Below are 18,249 nucleotides of genomic sequence, written 5' to 3' on the forward strand. Positions count from 1 at the left end.
GAAAGAGATGTATCTGCTACAAAACCATGCAACAATTTTGATTGGTTGTGATGTCTTGCATGTCAAATAGTTTAAGCAATTAAGCAATTGTGCAGGGAAGCAGTGAAAAGCCCTCAGTGGCACAGATCTGTTGCAATATATTGCCGCAGCATGACCGCTACATAAAAACCTAGCCTAAGTGAAAACATCTGATCTCTTTGTTTATATAAATGAGATGACTGTGAGCAAAGTATATACTTGTGATACAGAATTCTTTGGCCATATTTATACTTTACAGATTAAGACCACTTTTAAATGGTAGTATTTTGATTAGTATTTTGCATCAATATTTTAAAGCTAAAATTTGAAGCTGATGCAAAGTAGAAAATAAGCATACATATTGTCATGATCCAGGCCGGGGTTTGTTTCTTGCTTTTCTCTCCTCGGTCTGGTCATGTGGGGGTTATCCTTCTTTGCCTCATTTTGGGACCTGTTTTGCTATTTCAGTCCACGGCTGCCTGCAGGCAGCATCAGCTATAGTTCTTGCCCCCGGCTTGAGCGACTGACCCGTTACACCCTGATTTGTCCTCTACCCATTTACTCAGTTCCCCTGCCATCCCAGTCCTGCTCCCCACTCATCTTGCTGTGTGTTCCCCATGCTGTGACCTTGGTATCTGACCCAGCTTGTCCATTGACCTGTTTATCTGTCTTACGTCTCTGGCATCTCTGCTACCGACTGGCTCCAACTTCTTTGGCTTGTATCTGTCCACGGGTTTTGCTGTTTCCCCTGGTACTGTATTTCCTGTCCGATCCTGACCTGGCTTGTCTGACCACTCTCTCGCCACCTAGTGGTGCTGCGGCATGGTAGTGTTATGCCGCTAGTGCAACCTATCTTCCCTCTCCAGCACCCCCTGGTATTGGAGGAGCAATACTGCGCTGCGGCAGCATTACACATATGCAATAAAAAGCATTCAACAAGGTAAATAGTTCAACGCAACTAATATAACAAATAGTTTCTCCAAATTCACTATAAAATGCCACTTTTAAGCACTACTGCTGACTTCGAGCGAGTATAAAAGGCCAACGGAAAGATTTGGGGGCAGAGGGCGGTGGGGTCTCAATCCACACATACTTAATGTTGAAAGGCTCAACGACCAAACTTAAAGACATAAACCTCTACTTACACAAAGCACAAGAAAAGTTGACTGTTATATGCTCAAAACCATTTAAATTAGCCACAAAAGTTTTAGTATTCTGTTATGTGGGGTAATAAAACATAGCAGAAAACGGAAAGGGATACTGTCAGCTCACCGTTGAAGTTTATAGAAGTCCAGCATGCACAAAATCATGAGCCGACCACTCGTGTAGCAATTGCAAAAAAAGGAAAAAATGTTCCAGCTTCTGGTAAAATTTTCAGTGTAATCTTTATTCCATCAAAAAACAATTAAAAAAATATGGTGGACAGGAACAGGAAACACGGCTGTTCTTTATCAAGCTTTTGTGAGGAGGGTAGGGTGAATTCAAGTGTTTGGAGGGCAAGATGAATGAAGTATCAGAAATTCCTAGAAGAAAACCTCATGCCTTCTGTGAGGAAGCTGAAGCTTAAGCATCATTGGAATTTCCAACAGTTTTTTACATTTTGATGATAAACCTAATTTGCAATGGGGGTTGAATAATTTTGGTTGCAATTGTATATCTTTCCATTATATTTCCCTTTTCTTTAGAATCCAGTCTTAGTTTTTGCTTACAAACACTGACAAATGAGTAAGGTGTATTGAGGCTTTTTGTTACTACTCTTCCAAATACCTGTAACTAACACATACTTGGAGAGATGTTAAAACATGTAAATAGTGATGAGCGAACGTGCTGGGATAAGGTGTTTTCCCAACATGCTCGGGTGCTAACCGAGTGTCTTCTGCATGCTTGAAAAATATGTTTGAGTCCTCGTGGCAGCAGCATGTCTTGGGGCTGTGAAACAGCCACAACACATACAGGGATTGTCTAACAAGCAGGCAATCCTGTATGTATTGCACTCTTGAACAGCTCCGAGACATGCAGCCGCGGGGACGCGAACATATTGGAGAATACTGATGTCACTCGGATAGCACCTGAGCATACTGGGATAACACCTTATCCCAGCACGTTCACTCATTACTACATGTAAACTCTAATACTCTGCATCATATATTAGCATGCTTTGATTCATCAGTCCATGAAATAGTATCTGTTCTAGCTTTGGAAATGAAAAGGCATTTTGGTTTATTTAGGTAGGAGACAATTTTCCGAGCTTAGTAATGCTGACAAGATAGTCCACAGTAATTAAACATAGTTGGCTTTAATTAATGGATAATTCTTTTAGTTGCATGGATAATGCAGAGACTCATTTTATAATGTGGCACAAAGGGAGAAAAAGTATTTACCCAAAGAAACCAATTAAATAGTAACTGTCATTTTACTAGCACAATTTAGACATTGAACTGACAGTCAGAACTACTTCAGTATATACCCACATATACTTCTGTCCTAGCAGAGGCTTCCAGAGATTTGTCTATAAGATCAGACTATAATACTGTATTATGGGAAATTAATGCAATGCAAATATGACATAATTCACACACAAAATCGCCAAAGCATTTCAGTTTTTACTGAAAACATCTCACTACTTCAGGTATTTCCATGAAAAACATGAACCCTCTGACTGCCTGATTACTGAGAGTCCCAATACTAGAACCCTGACCGATCACTAGAAAGGGGGTCCTGATCGCCCTTTCTTCCACAATGTAATGGAATTGAATACAGCAGTAAGAGAATGGTGAAGTGTCCCTTTAAATAATTAATATGTAAAAGGCCAAGCAATTGGAAGAACTCCTCATCTAAGGGGTCACAAAAAGATACATACAAGATAGGTGGTAACGAAATGCTTTTTTTCATACTAACTGGGAGGTACAAGTTCCTGCATATTGCAAACACTGTGGTTAAGAGTTTTGTTATAGAGGCACAAGATTGGTGTAACAGTCTGACAGACAACATTTTTTCTAAGACTACTTGGTGACATGTTGTTATTATTATACTTTTCCTCTGACTGTTCCACTCTGGTTTTGGCTGAGGTAAAATACTGACCAAATACTGAACGTGTGAACGTGGCCTAACGTTACACTACAGACAGCTTGCATGTATAACTGAAGATTGGGAACTCACACCCCAATAATTATTTGAAAATTCCATTACACTGACTAATTATGTGTTTGGTGTATATAAATTAATTTGTTTACAGGATTAAGTCTTTATGCTCCTTTCCTAGTTGTTAAAAATATAATTTTTTAAAACTTGCATTTTATTTGTCGTTTTTTTGTGACATTAAATATTAAGTAAAGAAAGGGAGAGTGAGAAAAAGAAACCCTCACTGCCACGGTTCATAAACGCTCTCTCTATTTGCAAGGCAATGAATTAAGCCCACTTCATTACAGCCACAGTCAGCAGTTTTATAAGATGTTTGATTGTTATTAATTACCTGCAGATGCATTTCCAGCCCCAGCTTGCTGACTTCAGCTTGCTTCTCATCACATCGAGAGGACAGAGTTGGAAAGGAAGTGACACTATCTCAGGACTACTGGATAAGAGATTGACAAACCTAAGTGCATTCTATATTCCCAGATCTGTAGCAGAGAATGCTTGGGTCCTTCCAACCAACAATAATGTATAGAAGCAGTTCTGTGTGTTTTGTATTTTAAAGAGTAATTGCCGAGTTAGTAATTTATCCTCTGGAACCATCTAGAACCCTGGCATCAAGCTATGTAGAGTCGCATCTTAAATGGAGCAGAGGTGCACCTGATTGTCCTCTGTTCCATTTATTGCTGATGGTACTGCCAGAAATAGCTGAGCACTGTGCTTGGCATTCTCTGGCAGTACCATAGACAGTAAACGAAGTGAAGGTCGTCTCGAAAATACTCTCTGGATTGATGGGGGTCCCAGTGGTCATAGTTCTGGTGATTAGTAAGTTATCCCTTATCAAGCCGATGAGAATAACTTACTGTACTATCTTACTAACCTCAGATCCCAGGTAAAAAAAGATTTTATGCATTGCTATGTTTCATGGTCTTTAGCATCTGGAGACCTCTATTGTTGTCACTGCCGGATTGCTATGAGCGCCACCCGGTGGTCAGCGCTCATTGCATGTTAGCAATTCTGCTACATACAGGTGATCTGATCATCGCCTGTATGTAGCAGAGGCGATCGGGTTATGGCAGCTTCTAGTCTCCCATGGAGGCTATTGAAGCATGCCAAAAGTAAAAAAAAATATTTTTAAAAATATAAAAAATAAAAAAGTATATAAAAGTTCAAATCACCCCCCTTTTGCCCCATTCAAAATAAACAATAAAAAAATCAAACATACACATATTTGGTATCTCCGTGTTCAGAATCGCCCGATCTATCAATAAAAAAAGTATTAACTCAATCACTAAACGGCGTAACGAGAAAAAAGTCAAAACCCCAGAATTACATTTTTTTGGTCCCCGCAACATTGCATTAAAATGTAATAACGGGTGGTCAAAAGATTGTATCTGCACCTAAATGGTATCATTAAAAACATCAGCTAGACATGCACAAAATAAGTCCTCACCGGGCCCCAGATCACAAATAATGGAGACGTCACGGGTATCGGAACATGGCACAAGTTTTTCTTTAACAAACTTTGGAGTTAGATAAAAAAGAAGTTAGACATATTTGGTGTCTATGAACTCACAATGACCTGGAGAATCATAATGGCAGATCAGTTTTAGCATTTAGTGAACCTAGTAAAAAAGCCAGACAAAAAAACCATTGTGGAATTGCACTTTTTTTTGGAATTTCACCACACTTAGAACTTTTTCCCAATTTCCAATACACGATATGTTAAATCCAATTGTGTCATTCAAAAGTACAACGCGTCCTGCAAAAAACAAGCTCTCACATGGCCATATTGACCTAAAAGTAAAAAGTTATGGCTCTGGGAAGAAGGGGAGCAAAAAATGAAAACGCAAAAACGAAAATACATCCTGTCACGAAATGGTTAAAGAGTAAAAAAGCCCCAAAGGGCAGTGTAGAAATTGAAAGAGTTGTATTTTTATTTTTTTAAATTAGTTTGTGATATGTTAAAAATTGTGCCAATTAAAAAAAATAAATTGAATCCTGATTTAAACAATAGGTCAATTTCTGATGATAGATTTCCTTAAAGATAATATCCTTAAAGGAACCTTAAATGGACTTTAAAAAAATAATAATAATAATCTTTATTTATATAGCGCCAACATATTCCGCAGCTCTTTACAGTTTAACAGTTTCAAACAACAATCATAGGTAACAATGTTAGCAATACAATAATAAACACACCAGACATTATGAAACTGTGTAATGCCAAGTGTAGGACCTTAGGTGGCGGGCATGACATAGGCATTCAAAGAACACAAGAGATAATTCCTGTGTCATGCCCCACTCATTCAAGCACTACATTAAGCATTGCATTTTTCGATGTTTTTCTAATTATATAGTATTGCATATTTCTTTCATGAAGTACGGCACAATTTGCTTTGTTGTGATGGTGTAGAAAACACATAATTACACAATAGACCTCCAGCAATTATACCATATTAAAGGAAGCTGATTTGAAGGTTCCATGTGTGAAATAAAAAATGGCTTGATCAAATGACCTCTAGCATAACCTACAATCACTTTCCTGCCACAATGTGACAGTAGTGGTCCAATGAAGACATGCATATGTTAATTAAGATAAAGTCGCACTGTAATCATATGCATGCACAAAACATGCTAGAATAATTATGGAAATTGCACTGCAATTATGCTAATGAGATATACCACTGAGGTGTTATCGTCCTGCACCTAAACAAGACTACATTTTCTGCTTGTGTCTAAAGGCTCTTTGCAAAGCACCTTTAAACCTTTACAAATCTGTAATGTATGACTAGATGCAAATAAGGTTACTGGAAAGTCCAAACACAAATTCCTTGTCAATTTTAAAAATTCAGTGGAAACAAAATAATGTATCTAGAAAATATTGTATTGAATGGATGCAAGATAATATATCTTAGGTTATATGAGAGGTTATGCAGGTGCACCAACAACAGAATATAGTGTACAATTATAGCATAAGAAAGGGTTCTGTCTAGATTTTGTACATTTTCGGTAGACATGAGCAGATCACTTTGCGCAACCCTGGTCCACGGTCCAGGTCAGTGTTCTCTGGTTGAGGACAGCATCTATGTGCATTTTCTTACTCTCTGGGGTCCCAGGCTCGGCTTATGATTAGCAGGGTGGGTGAGTTGTCACCGCGCAGTTGAGATCACACTGGGCTGGGAATCCAGAAGCTCGGGAAATTCGTGCATCTCTTGTACATGGCCAAAGAGCACTGAACTGGACTGTGGACAGAGGTTTTGTGAAGCAATCCACTCTTCTCTGATTTAAATTAATAAATCGGATCTGTAAACAGATTTTGCCATAAAAACTGCATACATTACTAAATATATATCTTAAAACTGATAAGGATACTGTATTTACTTTTAAAGTCCACATCAGAACTCTATCTCCACCCACCTAGCCTGATTGACAGCTCCACAGTACCCCTTCTCCTAGCTGCTGCTAAGATCTCTGCTCAGTGCAAAGTGCAGCTGTCAGTCAAGCTAGGTAGCACACACTTGAACTCATTAACACTTTCACTCTTTAAGGTTGTATTCATCCTCATACTTTTTTTTCCTGCTTTTTGCACAGAAACACAGAAACTCTCCACAAATCATGAGGAGTTTGAAAATCACAAGTCTTGATGGGAGAGTTGGAGAGTTTCTGATCCAAAAACTCAGCAAAGAAACTAAGTTTGAATGCACCCCAACTGGACTCTAAAATGCTAATTTTAATATCATAATTACACATCCATTTTTTCCATGGATTTTTAAAGTAAATATACCAGTTTCATCAAATTTAAGAGATCTGTTTAATAAAGTATAAAGTTTGCATTGGGACATTTGATGATAGATCTGCTTTAACAGCTATAAGGCTTGGTATATATGCTGACTTTGGCTGTGACAGCTGTCGTGTGTCTGAAGTCTGCGTGGTGCTGCTGCTACATCATAACGCTATAGAATTGAATGGGGTCGCATCATGACACCTTCACTACTGCAACCATCACAAACAATTTGCAAAAAATAGTCGAGTCTGATATCTTGTGCCTTCCAATGTATGTCCTGAATATAGGTTTAAATATGTCTAGTGATGACATCTCCTTGTTTGATCCAGGTAATTCCATTCAAAGAGGGGGAGCAGCATAACAAAAGGCTCCATCTCCAAATATTTTAAGCTGGATATTGGGTATAGACAGTTTATTTCTGTCTGCTCATCTGAGTAGTAGGCAAGGAATGTAGGGCTTCAGTAAATCCATAAAAAGCTGGGGCCTAAAGTTGTTCATGGCGTTAAAAATTGTCAGGCGAATTTTAAGTTATTCTCCATTTTACCAGCAGTGAGGTGTACAGAAGATTGATATTATTAGGATATGAACAAGTTGATTTTTTATTGTGTAGACATGGAGGTCAGTGGATGCTCTAGATAGCATGGACCAGGCCTCATCCCACTGAATGCCCACTCTTCTTTTCCTTGGGCATAATACTACTCAGACAACACAAGGTGAGGGTAAAATAGTGTAGAAATACTTTATTGAACAACCAACAGATGATAACACATAGAACAGAAATTTGAACGTATATAGATTCAAAATTTGGTGTACATTAATAGAATACTCATAAAACCCAAAGTAATTTATTATAACTGTCTAAAATGCCACCAAACCTGTGGCTACACCAAAGAAAAAACCAAAACACACAGTGTAAAAACTAGTGTATGGGGAAAGGGATGTCCCTATGTCAATATCTACACTGGTGGCTGCCTGACAGTGGGGGTTGGCGCCCTAGGGGGAACGTTACGGCGCCCCCACTCCTCGTCAGCTTTCCCTAGGATCCTGTTAGGCCCTAATGATGACCCTGAGTTCCCCTACCCACACAATGTAAGGGCTAAAGGTTCCCCTGCTAAACTAGACAAAGATATACCTATTTGTAAGGAATCCTAAACCCCAACACAGTGAAATATAAAAATTTCAAAACAATAGAGTACATGTGGTGGACTTATGTATATATATATATTTCCCAGTAAAGCTATCTTATGCCTGGGATTAGTTAGACAGCACCTATTCAAAAAGTCCCAAAGAGCAAAATGTACTCTGGACTATTAAGATAAGTCCTATACAGGGCCAGTTACCCGAGAAAAATGTACAGTTCCACAATGAGCACAAGTGCTGTAGCTGGAAAACAGTCCGTTAGACAATGCACAATGCCACAATGAGCACCATTGCTATGGCAGGCAAACAGTCAAATAAACAATGTATAGTGCCACAATGAGCATTATTGCTGTAGCCGGCAAAAAAATATTAGAACTGTTATATGCATGTGTCTGTACGGCTGATACTCATCGTCTTCTAGGTGCCGCGCCGTCTGCCACCTATCATTGTTCGCCCCCACTGTCAGGCAGCCATCAGTGTAGATATTGACATAGGGACATCCCTTTCCCCATACACTAGTTTTTTCATTGTGTGTTTTGGTTTTTTCTTTGGTGTAGCCACAGGTTTGGTGGCATTTTAGACAGTTATAATAAAACACATAGAACAGTCCTAGCAACTACCTCCACCAGTGGCATCCCACTTTTGGCGGGCACCCACAGGGAGGAAGTAATGACAAACATAGGAAGCTGACAGTCCATTGAGGTACATTGTCAGGTTACCAGATGGTCACAATCTGGCTTCTCCGAACATCTCTGTGACGTCCGGGAGACCGAGGTACCCAGCACCAGATCAATGAGGTCCGTCTCTTGAGGGGGATGTCACTAGTGGCTTGACCCGGTGCTGTGGTCTCAGGCGATGCACAATGTAAGGGATATCATGAAGGAACAGACACTTACTTGATCAGCAGCAGGTCCTCTCAGCTGTGATGACCCCGATCCTGGATCGATGGCTATTGTCCAAATGAAAGACTGAGGCGCTGAAACGTTTAACCAGTTTACTTCAACAAAAAGTGACCAACACTGTCACCAGAGTCTGTATAAGAACTCTGAAATTACTTTGAACCTGTCAGGATTTCCACCTCTTATTATGCGCAGTTTCTGTATGGCCCTGCTGCTGTATGTGAACTGGCTGCCGGCCCAATCTGTCTCTTCTATGCTCTGGTTCGACGGACAACCCGAGTCCTTTTTGTCGGCTTACCCCCTCTGGGAGTACCGCTGAACTCTGTGTCTGTTGCTGCGTCTTACCCTGGTGAAGCTGATATCACCTCACGTCCTTCCGGTTGCTGTATTATATATAATTAATATAGCCACAGATCCGGTATCCGTCTCTGCACCTATTATGGGTAGTGATTATTGCTACCCGGTTCTCACAATGTCCTTTTTCTCTACTCCTCTTTTCCTACTATGGGTATTACGGGCCTATAATCCGTCATAGGGCTGTTAGGAGTTCAGTTATACGACCTCTCACTTTCAGCTCCTCAGCCCAACTTCCAGTCCTTTTCTCAAACCAGAATAGATCAAGGGGAGTCTCTGGAGCTCCCCCTTCTGGCCGGAGATGGTAGTGCAGTCTTGCTATTCTAGTATTTGTATTTGGTGTCAATAACTATTTTTGTGGCAAATACCCCTAGGGGCGCCACATCTCCATGGAGTCAGGTGACTGGTGGATCCCAATCCTGGCTTCTGCAAATGTATCCATGGGTTCTGTGATGGTCAATGGAACAAATCTGTATTTCTTCAGCTGGAGACATGTTCACCTAAGCTGATATCCTGTAGCATGTTAAATCTGTATCCCTCTTGATGGGGCCATGTTGTCTTGGTAGTGTTCCTTTATGGAGTTATGGTGTCCAGGCTGTTCTGTGAAATCACTCAATTCTTTTTGCAGAACGATATAAATTTCTTCATATATCTACATTAGTGTTTCATGTCATCATCCACAAGTCAGGGGGCAGATGGGATGAGTTTAACTCTCATTGTTTGAGCATTTAATCAATCGGCACAGTTCGTCCTTCGCTGGTTTACAGGTAAACAAACTAGCTGTCCTAGCTAGCTGTCCTGGTAATACAGTATATGTAATCAACATATTAACAAACATATTGTTAGGGTTGGCAGATTGCACTAAAAAAAATTAAAGTGCAATCGCAACCCGGGGTCCACCATGCAGACATGCATAACGGCTGCTAGTGTGAACAATGATGGAACCAAAACAGTGAGCGTTACCTAGAACACACTGAATTAATGCCACTCAGTGTGAATGGAATGCTGAATACCAAGCTCAGTTACTTTACCGAGAGGTATGGCACAAATATGCGAAGTGATATACCCTGTTAACGTCACAGAGGTATTAGCATGTGGCTTGGACTAGCTCTGCAACTAAATGGTGCTAACCGCACACACGAATGAAGCAGATGCAGAGCCAAGAGAGAGAGCTCTTTGACGATAGGTACAATACCCTGTCGCTTACACTGAGAAGTATAGCATAAGGGTTGAGCTTGATCTGTAGCTGAACTGTGCCAATCGCACACAGATGCAAAGCCAAGCTGCTAGTTACCCCAGTCCTGATACTACTGAACCTGTGCCTGACTGGCACCCAAAGCATGTAACAGACTTAAGACTCAGGCGTTGAGCTAAGGGAATGAAACCACGTAAGTGTGCAACCAACCTGCCAATGTGTACAGAATCTGAGCAAAGACACTGACACACACACACACGTGCAGACAGAGTGGTAGAGTATCTACCCACACACACCAAATATAACTGACACTACGTGCCCGTTTGTGCCACTGAGAGCTTTTTACACACTAGGCTCCACCCCAAACACTCACATCCAGTGGGCCGAGAAATCGTCTGCGGGTCAATCCAGAGCTGCCACATCATCAGAACAGCTAACGTCCGATCACCAATGAGAAGCCGCTACCTCACGGACATGCTTAGTAAGGTGATCTCTGGACTTAGACTGCAGAGCACAAGGCTGCACCCGCATATCATTGGTTACCATAGGCTTGACTGTAGAGTCAGCAGTAACAAAATGTATACCACGAGCGTGAGCAAGATACCGGGATTGACGTTTGTGCTGAGCAGCAATTGCAGCGGCTAGACCTAAATGGGAGACCACAGAAGGAGATTATGCTTGGGATCTATCCAGCGCAGCGAGAGAATCCCAATGCCTAACACATACAGCTCTGGCAAAAGTTAAGAGACCACTGGAAAATGTTCAATCTGTCTGATTTTTCTCTTAATAGGTATATTTTTGAGTAAAATGTAAATTGTATTTTTTATTCTATAAACTTCGGACAACATGTCTCTGAATTTCCAAGCAATAAATTTTTATATTTATTTTTTTACAAAGAAAAATGGTAAAAAAACAGTGCTTTTCAGACCTCAAATAATGCAAAGAAAACAAGTTCATAATCATTTACAAACAACAATACTAATGTTTTAACTCAGGAAGAGTTCAGAAATTAATATTTTGTGGAATAACCACGATTTTTAGTCACAGCTTTCATGCGTCTTGGCATGCTTTCCACCAGTCTTTCACACTGCTTCTGGCGCAAAAATTTAAGCAGTTCTTCTTTGTTTGATGGCTTGTGACTATCCATCATCCTCTTGATTACATTCATATACTGTTAAAGGTCTGTGATAGTTGGGGGCCTTGTTGGAGATTTTGCAATGGGGCCCACAAGCTTCAAGTTATACCACTGGATGAGCAGATGTGCCTGTGCAGACAATAAGGCAGGATACTTCACAGGTTGAAGTCTACTGAGGGCATGAAAAAAATGTAACATACAGTAAAAGACATCTTTTTATACTGCCTTTGTGCGTTCCCATTTAAATCTGGGCAACTAATCCTATGCTTGTGACTATACTTGTTCACATTCATATGAAAAATGGTGGTGGCATTATATAAAGTTAAGAGATAAAAGTGATAAAAGGTGTGAAGAATGATCTGAAAGGATATTCAATTAAGGAATTTAATGAAGAAAATTACTGCTCTCCTATGGGACATCAGAATTTGATCCAACATTTTGAAAGTAAGATACTCCAAGGAAATTTCAAGAAAACCTTACACAGGAAGACGCCTTTAGACTGGGAATTATTAACAATTTCCATAATCTTTTTGCTTTTCTCTACGGCTATTTCTCCTCAATGTCTCAGCTACCCAACTATATCATTTTGAGTATTTTATACTTTTTTTATTCTTTGTGATCTATAGCACTACCAATCCTAGCAATTGTACGTCTTTCTTGATCAGTTGTCCTTTTTTAGCATTCTTTACCACTTTCAATATTTTTCTAGGTCCTGTATGTATATGCATAAAAGAAAATAAAGCATAATTATTAATACATATATTAAAGCAAGGAAACAAATTAAATGATGAAGTCAATTACAGTCGCAAGTGAAAACACAGGCGCACAGGCAGCAATACATCTAAAATAACCAAATATATGCTTACTCTTTTATTCACCTCCTTTCCACTTCAATGTCTCTAATGATACCATTGTGCCTTCCGTGTTCCTTGGCGGCAGACGTCATGTTTTGAGTTGTATACAACTGTGGCCAGTGATTGGCTGCTTCAGTCACGCTGGTTATAGAGGACATCACTGCAGCATCTAAGGTAAACACAACACCAATGGCCATCATTACGGACATGCATGATGCTCAAATATATCAGCCAACCCAGTTAATTTGACACCCTTCCCAGCCCCCTAAACAGCCCCTATTTGTGGTGTGGGGGCTAAAAAGTCTTTAAAACATATACAACATGTGGTTTAAGGCAAATAAGCAAGTACTTATTTTTGGAGCATTTTACCTCAGAATGGTGGCACATATAGTTTAATAAAACAGCTGTAATATTTATTTTTGGATTTTGGAATACTCAAATGTTTTCCCACAATATACTGTCTTCAAATAGCACAGCATATTCCGGTGACAGATTCCAGATAAGACTTAGAAATTATAAATACATTTTCTACTGTACATTTTTTTTGGTTGACAAGCTTCAAAAAGCAAGACAAGATACAGTTTACAAATGTAAGAGTAAGATCTCTGTAAAATTCAATGCACGTAGATGGAAGAAAAAAGTTTAACATACTAGATAATGATCTGTTCTCTTTAACCCTGATATACCCTCTGGGAAAGAGCCAAGGTACTGCAGTTCTGTAATGACCATTTATTTTAGAACAGTGGCCTCTCATATGACCTGTGGCTTTTATGACCCATATTTGATGATCATTACACACAGCTAAATACTGTACCTTTCACTTTTATAATACCACAGAGGTGATTGTTCTTTATGGGGTAATATCTATATTGGCTAAATAAACATTTCAAACCAACTCCTCAGTAGCTATCATCTATGTTCTCAGTGAAAAACTAAATATGATACCCGTATGTATCAATCCATTCATGTTTTTCTTTGATCTATCTATCTATCTATCTATCTATCTATCTATCTATCTATCTGTCAATCATTTTTCTATCTAGTGTGCAATAAGGTAAACAGTACTTTATTCTACTATATGATACATTTTCACTGGGTTATTGGAGTGATTACATTCTTTGCCTACTATTGAGGACTTGGCCAAACGTTCTGGGATCTGCACCCATCTTTGAATATTTCTGTGCTTCTTCTGCTGTTTTAATATTATCTTTTCAAATTATCTCTCTTTCTACACTATATGGACAAAAATGTTTGGACACCTCCACGTTACACCTACAGGTGATTTAGGATATTCTATTATAAATCCAGAGACATTTGTATGGATTTGGTGCTTCCCTTTGACCCTTAAAATCTTCCACTCTTCTGGGAAGACTTCCTCCAAATACTTTGGAGAGTGTCTGTGAGAATTTTTGCCCATTCATCCAGAAGAGCATTTGTCAGGTCCGACTTGAGCGAGCTTGGCTTCCATTAAAGTTGGCCAAAGGTTCTTGGATCTTCACTCATCTTTGACTGTTATGGTGCGGTGCCTGCTTTTTTAGAATTATCTTTTAGAATTATATTTGTATCTAATTATCTATCTACACTATATGGACAAAAGTGTTTGGACACCTCCATGTTACACCTACAGGTGATTTAGGATATCCCATTATAAATCCAGGGACATTTATATTTATTTAGTACTCACATTTGAATCCTAAAAAACTTCCTCTTTTCTAGGAAGGTCTTCATACAAAGACTTTGGAGAGTGTCTGTGGGAACTTTTACCCATTCATCCAGAAGAGCATTTGTAAAGTCAGACATGAGAGAGCTTGACTTCCAACTCCCATTATAGTTGATCCCAAATGTGTTCAATAGGGTTTTAAGTCATGGCTCTGTGCAGCAAGTCAAGTTCTTCCTCTTTAAACTCATACAAGCATGACTATGGAAACAGATGCTTACAATTTGCACTGGGACACAGTCAGGCTGAAACAGAAAAGTTCCTCCCTCAAACAGTTCTTATAAAGCTGGATGCATACTACTGTTCAGTTATCCAAAGCGTCTTGGTATGTTGAAGCATTAAGTTGAATTATTACGATTTCCCTTTACAGGAACTAAAGGTCCGAAGCCAACCCCTGGAAAATAATGACAAAGTATTATCCCTCCTCCACCTAACTTTATAGTCAGACAGGAAATATATACCTCCCGCTCTTTTAAACTATAAATACTATATTTTCACACTCGGCATGTTTTTTTGGAGTATGAGCAAAAGTATATGGAGTACTGAGCAAAAGTTTTATAGCTGTAGTATTTTGTAAAAATTTTAGGCATATTAAGTCATGCATATACTGTATTTATAACATATCCACAGGAATAGCAATAAAGGTTTAACATATATGGATGCCATCTGTGGTACAGGCACTTATCTCTAAAATGAGCATTCCCATCCTCTGTCTTGCTGCTGCTTTGCAACCCCTCTATACATCTGTCTAAAACCTGGGCTGCACAGCAACTTTGGCAACAACACCTGCTGCATGGCCAAAGTTTGCTGAGTGCCGCTGCTACACTGCAGCGCAGTAAAAGTGAATTGTGTGGAACTGCAACTCAAAGGTACTGTGACTGTGACAAACAAGTCACAAAAAATCCAGCAATGTGACACCATGCACCTTTATTGCTCTGCAAAATAGCAGCCACGCCTAGCCAACTTTGACCATGGGACAGATGTTGCTGCCATAATTGCCGGGTAGCTCCAGCCTAAGGAGATTTTTCTACAACTGTATACAATGCTTTTTGAGCTAAACTACACATTGTAGTAAACACAGGGATTCTGTGAGGTAAAACGTTTCCCTGCATGTTTAAAAATACAGTGGGGAAAAAAAGTTTTTATTCAGCCAGAAATTATGCGAGTTCTCCTACTTAAAAAGATGAGAGAGGCCTGTAATTGACATCATAGGTAGACCACAACTATGGGAGTCAAAATGAGAAAACAAATCAAGAAAATCACCTGTCTGATTTGGCAAGATTTATTTTGCAAATTATGGCGGAAAATAAGTATTTAGTCATTAACAAAAGTTCATCTCAATATTTTGTTATATATCCTTTGTTGGCAATGACAGAGGTCAAATGTTTTCTGTAAGTCTTCACAAGGTTGGCACACACTGTTGGTGGTATGTTAGCCCATTCCTCCATGCAGATCTCCTCTAGAGCAGTGATGTTTTGGGCCTGTCGCTGGGCAGCACGGACTTTCAACTCCCTCCAAAGGTTTTCTATGGGGTTGAGATCTGGAGACTGGCTAGACCACTCCAGGACCTTCATATGCTTCTTATGAAGCCACTCCTTCGTTGCCCTGGCGGTGTGCTTGGGATCATTATCATGCTGAAAGACTCATCCACATTTCATCTTTAATGCCTTTGATGATGGAAGGAGGTTTGCACTCAAAATCTCATGATACATGGTGTTAGGGCTAGCGGAACACACCGAGTATAGATAGGTAGCTACAAGGTGCGTTCGTAGCCCGGGGTCCACCGTGCAGAGATATCTGCTGCAAAGTAACGGCGGATAACCTCTGAGCTCACATGTGGGTTAAGCTTCACCCCCTGTGAACTGGAAGCGATCTCTGTTGACTCACAGAGTCGCGCTGTACACAAAACTATTACCCTAAAGGCCCCGTCTCACTAAGCGATTTACCAACGATCACGACCAGCGATACGACCTGGCCGTGATCGTTGGTAAGTCGCTGTGTGGTCGCTGGGGAGCTGTCACACAGACAGCTCTCTCCAGCGACCAACGATCAGGGGAACGACTTCGGCATCGTTGAAACTGTCTTCAACGATGCCGAAGTCCCCCTGCAGCACCCGGGTAACCAGGGTAAACATCGGGTTACTAAGCGCAGGGCCGCGCTTAGTAACCCGATGTTTACCCTGGTTACCAAAAAAAAAAAACAGTACATACTCGCCTTTCAGTGTCCAGGTCCCTTGCCGTCTGCTTCCTGCTCTGACTGAGCCGCCGTACAGTGAGAGCAGAGCGCAGCGGTGACGTCACTGCTGTGCTCTCACTTCTCACTGTACGGTGGCAGTCAGTGAGAGCAGGAAGCAGACGGCAAGGGACCTGGACACTGAAAGGCGAGTATGTACTGTTTTTTTTTTTTGGTAACCAGGGTAAACATCGTGTTACTAAGCGCGGCCCTGCGCTTGGTAACCCGATGTTTACCCTGGTTACCAGTGAAGACATCGCTGGATCGGTGTCACACACACCGATTCAGCGATGTCAGCGGGGCCTCAACGACCAAAAAAAGGTCCAGGCCATTCCGACACGACCAGCGATCTCGCAGCAGGGGCCTGATCGCTGGTACGTGTCACACATAGCGAGATCGCTATGGAGGTCGCTGTTGCGTCACAAAACTTGTGACTCAGCAGCGATCTCGCTAGCGATCTCGCTATGTGAGACGGGGCCTTAAGGGTTGTGCTTGCTCTGGAACTCTTCTGTGCTAACCGCACACATAAAGGAACCAGATGTTAAGCCCATGCTAATTGCCCCCACTGATGCTAGCTGCCTGCCTAAGTGTACAGTCCCAAAGCTACAGCCTCACACCACATAAGTATAGAGTAGTATAGTATCCACTGGCATAAGTCAAACACATTTGACACTAGCGCATGGCCGTGCGGCCATGCAAACCTTTTATAGTTGCAGCTCTACAAGACCTTCCTGGTGGACCATTAGGAGCTGCAACAGGGCCTGAGCGTGTGACCCCCGACCGTCAATGAGAGGTCCTCCCATGGGCATGCACAGTGCGTGAAAAGCAGGACTTAGTCCCAGAAAAGCCTGCTCGCCGCTGACCAGTGCTGGCTACAAGGGCAGAGCCTGGAAAGGCAACAGTAACCATTTGCACAGTATCAGGCTGAGCCAGACGCTGGGACCGACGTCTCCGCTGAGCAGGTTCCACTGCGGCTGGAGGAGAATGGGAGACTGCAGCAGACATGGTTCGAGATTCCCCCTGTGCAGCAGTGGGAACTCGACACGTAACATTACCCCCCTCCTAGGGCCCCCTCCTCCTTGAGCCAAGCTACGCTCAAAGGCTGCAATAAGCTGTGTGCTCCACAGGTTCCCAGGTTCTGTCCTCAGGGCCATGACCCTTCCAGTCCACTAGATAGTACTTCTTGCCACGTACCACTATGCACCCCTAGATAGATTTCACCTCGTACTCATCTGTGGATGAAACCGATGTCCTGGCAGATGACTCAGAAAAGCAGGACATATAGACGGGCTTTAAGAGGGAAACATGAAAGGTGTCGGTGATACCAAGTCGCGGAGGAATAGCCAAACGGTAGACCACAGGTTTAACCTGCTCCAGAACCTTGAAAGGACCAATGTAGTGAGGTGCAAACTTAGTGGACTCAACTCACAGCCTGATGTTATGGGCAGAGAGCCACACTAAGTCATCAGGAGCGAAGGTCGGAGCGGGGCACTGGTGTGCATAGGCAGAAACCCTCATTCTCTCCTTGGAGGCCCAAATGGCATCCTGTGCGCGGTCCCAAATGTCATTTGCCTCCACTGCCCAGTCTGCCACCCTGGAATCAGTGGATGACATGGGCATGGGCACATGGACACGCGGATGCTGGCCGTAATTAAGGAGAAATGGAGTCTGCCCAGTGGAGTCGGCTACGGCGTTGTTCAAAGCAAATTCCGCCCAAGGTAGCAAAGATGCCCAGTCATCCTGCCTAGCAGAGACAAAATGTCGCAGGTATGTCACCAGAGTCTGGTTG

General features: G+C 41.4%; 1 protein-coding gene across 3 annotated transcripts in view; it reads left to right on the forward strand.

Annotated features, from left to right (window-relative positions):
- PAX5 (paired box 5) overlaps window positions 1-18,249 on the forward strand; it is a 534,721-nt gene that overhangs the window by 351,641 nt on the left and 164,831 nt on the right. The gene's annotated exons all lie outside the window — the stretch shown is intronic.

This window comes from Ranitomeya variabilis, chromosome 1 (genome assembly GCF_051348905.1).
Source record: "Ranitomeya variabilis isolate aRanVar5 chromosome 1, aRanVar5.hap1, whole genome shotgun sequence".
Taxonomy (NCBI): domain Eukaryota; kingdom Metazoa; phylum Chordata; class Amphibia; order Anura; family Dendrobatidae; genus Ranitomeya; species Ranitomeya variabilis.